Genomic DNA, 3,866 nt, shown 5'->3' with positions numbered 1-3,866 from the left:
GTTTGTGGAGAGATACTAGAAAAGAATCATCCTGATCTAAACCACAATCATCTTCAAGATCTCCCCCTTTATCCAAACCAGCAGCAAGATCTCTTAGCAAATCAGATATATCATCGCCCTCATCCCTATCGTCACCCTCATCTAGATTTGGAGGAATGGAAGAAGAAGAGACACGTTCTCCATGAAACATCCACTGTTTGTAGCCATCTACAAATCCCTCGCATACCAGGTGCTCACGGACTTCAGACTCTTCTCTCTAGTACGAGTTCACATAGTTTTTTCAAGGACACAAGATTTTATTCTCAACGGATGATTTATTAAATGCATAGCCTAGGAATTTGGCGAGCCCTTGTAAGTACTTCTTTGTATGCCTACATGCAAGTGTACATGTGTAGTGTCTTATATATAGTTTCAGCATATAAGCAAAACAAAATATATATGCGGCGTTATACCTAGGCGCATCGATCCAACCTTTATCCATGGTATCTTAGCTTCACAATTGGTTACTACCAAGTCAACACTAAATCCTGAACGAATAATATCAAAACCAGAGAATGCAAGGAATCAATTTAAGTACTATAACTAAATTGGCGTGGAAAAGAAACGAAGAATCATAGAACCAATTCAATGGTAGTACACATAGTAAAGGCATATACCAGCATAAATAAAATGGATCAAAGCTATGGTTGACTCACCAACTGGTGGAGGATGCAGCGACAAGCACGGGAGGGGGATCGCTGCACCGCTGCTGGAAGCTGAGTCGTTGGCAGCAAGAATCCTAATAACCAAAATAATTAGACAATATAAAAGTCAGTGTCAAACATGAGGAGGCATCTCTACATATTCATGACATCCACACATATGGAGGGCCTTTGGACTTGAGTGGGGAAGAGAAACTCACCTAGTGGTTGCAGCAAATATTCTACAACTTCTCTTTGTCGGCTCAATGTTACCAGTAGTGCTCCTCTATGTTACCTGTAGAAAAAACAAGACAGATGAACAAGTAGACTACAAATTTTGAGATGATGTGCTTTATATATTTACATCTCTCTGCCATGTTTTCTTTCACTGCAAAATCTACTTTAGCAAACAAAAGAGAAACTCAAGTTTAAAATTTTTGTTACTGAAATTTAGGTATAACATCAGGTCAGTTAAGTTGTATGTTTTCAGAGACTCTGGTTTTTTGGATGTATGTCCGAGTTGCATGTTTTTAAAGGAAACATGATTCTAAAAGTCAAGATGATGCTTTTTAATGAAGTAATACATACTGTTGGCAAGGTAAATCCATATGCATGACAATATTTAGCTCCTCAGCGCTCTTTTTGTGTATTAACTTTATAGTTAAACTATCTTCATTTGTCTTCAGATCATCCAGACAAGAAAACTCGATATCGATGACTACAAATTCCTTTCTATCAGGATGGTGGAATAAATGACAGAATGCAATGGGGAAAAAACAAAATTTGCACACAACAGCTCAACTTCTAGAATTAGTTCATATTGCTACCACCAAGCTTCTACTATGTACATTGATTAGCACATTTTTGCCTGCATAGTATCTCACAATCAGACTAGCTGCAGTACACATCAAACTAGAGAAGAAAAGCAAGAGGTGTAGCCGTTCCCTACTGCCGGAGCTCCCCGTTCCCCACCAGCCCACTCTCACAACAAAGCCTAGAGAGAGAGAGAGAGGGGGAGGGGGAGGTAAAGATAGAGAGGGAAGAGTTGTACCTCAGCCGCATCGACCATTGCCGCTGCCGCTGCGTGTCTTCGAGAGCTGGACAATGGAGATGGGGGAGGTCAGTCCAGGGAGGGTGGCTTGCCGCTTCCCAAGATGCTCACACGCCTACTGCTGGTTGGAGAGAGGCGCCTGGAGAGAGAGAGCACTAGGGCATGGGGCCGGCGGTGGAGAAACAGGACGGTGTTGGGCGACGTTGACGGGGCAGGACGGCGTGGGGCGGCGCTGCAGAGGGAGGGCGGCGGTGGAGCGGCGCCGCAGAGGGAGGGCGGCGTGGGGTGACGGTGGAGCGGTGCGGTAGAGGGAGGGCGGCGTGGGACGGCGGTGGGACGGCGTGGGGCGGCGTGGGATCGACCGGCGGGAGCACTGGCGGCGTGCGTGGGGAACAAATAGATCGAGCTAGGGGAACAAAGGAGATTGGGTTTTTGGGGGGAAAATGTTCGCGGGCTGGGCCGTTTATTGGCGCTAAAATTTGGCTGTTCGCGCGCGAGGCCCAGTTAGCTTCAGAATGTCGGTCGGCGTTATTTACCGACCGATGGTCTGTGGGCCATAAAGGATTTCCCGACCGACTGTTTGATGATATATGTTATAGCATTCCCGACCGATAGTGTGTAACTGAACAGATGTTTCCCGACCCACAGTCCGGTAGAAATTTTTCTGACATATTGTCGGTTGGTAATGGTGACTTTTTCCCAACACACGTCGGTAGGGAATTTTGGTGCATGGTGTAGTGATAGTTCTCGAACCCGTAGGGTCCGCATGCTTAAAGTTTCGATGACGGTTATATTACGAGTCTATGAGTTTTGATGTACCGATGGTTGTTCGGAGTCCCGGATGTGATCACGGACATGACGAGGAGTCTCGAAATGGTCGAGACATGAAGATTGATATATTGGAAGCCTATATTTGGATATCGGAAATGTTCCGGGTGAAATCGGAATTTTACCGGCGTACCGACGGGTTACCGGAACCCCCCGAGGGCTTAATGGGCCATAGTGGGCCTTAGTGGAGAAGAGGAGAGGCGGCTAGGGCAGGGCCACGCGCCCCTCCCCCTCTAGTCTGAATAGGACAAGGAGAGGCCCCCCCTTTCCTTCCTCTCTCCCTCCTCTTTCCCCCCTTCTCCTAATCCAACAAGGAAGGGAGGGAGTCCTACTCCCGATTGGAGTAGGACTCCTCCTGGCGCGCCTCCTCCAGGCCGGCCGCACCTCCCCCCCTTGCTCCTTTATATACGGGGGCAGGGGGCACCCCATAGACACAACAATTGAATTGATCTTTTAGCCGTGTGCGGTGCCCCCTCCACCATAGTCCACCTCGATAATACTGTAGCGGTGCTTAGGCGAAGCCCTGCGTCGGTAGAACATCATCATCGTCACCACGCCGTCATGCTGAAGAAACTCTCCCTCAACACTCGGCTGGATCGGAGTTCAAGGGACATCATCGTGCTGAACGTGTGCTGAACTCGGAGGTGCCGTGCGTTCGCTACTTGATCGGTCGGATCGTGAAGACGTACGACTACATCAACCGCGTTGTGCTAACGCTTCCGCTTTTGGTCTACGAGGGTACGTGGACAACACTCTCCCCTCTCGTTGCTATGCATCACTATGATCTTGCGTGTGCATAGGAATTTTTTTGAAATTACTACATAACCCAACAGTGGCATCCGAGCCAAGTTTTATGCGTAGATGTCATATGCACGAGTAGAACACAAGTGAGTTGTGGGCGATATATGTCATACTGCTTACCAGCATGTCATACTTTGGTTCTGCGGTATTGTTGGATGAAGCGGCCCAGACTGACATTACGCGTACGGTTACGCGAGACTGGTTCTACCGACGTGCTTTGCACACAAGTGGCTGGCGGGTGTCAGTTTCTCCAACTTTAGTTGAACCGAGTGTGGCTACGCCCGGTCCTTGCGAAGGTTAAAGCAGCACCAACTTGACAAACTATCGTTGTGGTTTTGATGCATAGGTAAGAACGGTTCTTGCTCAGCCCGTAGCAGCCACGTAAAACTTGCAACAACAAAGTTGAGGACGTCTAACTTGTTTTTGCAGGGCATGTTGTGATGTGATATGGTCAAAGCATGATGCTAAATTTTATTGTATGAGATGATCATGTTTTGTAACTGAGT

The 3,866-nt window shown here is 47.5% G+C and overlaps 1 long non-coding RNA gene across 1 annotated transcript; it reads right to left on the bottom strand.

Moving 5' to 3' along the window:
* Positions 1-695: 695 nt before the first annotated feature.
* Positions 696-2,015, bottom strand: LOC125548392. The gene is made up of 3 exons (XR_007301066.1): positions 1,732-2,015; positions 902-975; positions 696-778 (listed from the first exon to the last, which is right to left on the bottom strand). It is a non-coding gene; the product is annotated as an uncharacterized LOC125548392 (long non-coding RNA).
* Between the last annotated feature and the right edge of the window lie 1,851 nt (positions 2,016-3,866).

The sequence above is a fragment of the Triticum urartu genome, chromosome 3, assembly GCF_003073215.2.
Source record: "Triticum urartu cultivar G1812 chromosome 3, Tu2.1, whole genome shotgun sequence".
Taxonomy (NCBI): domain Eukaryota; kingdom Viridiplantae; phylum Streptophyta; class Magnoliopsida; order Poales; family Poaceae; genus Triticum; species Triticum urartu.
This window is presented reverse-complemented; position numbering and strand designations above follow the sequence as displayed.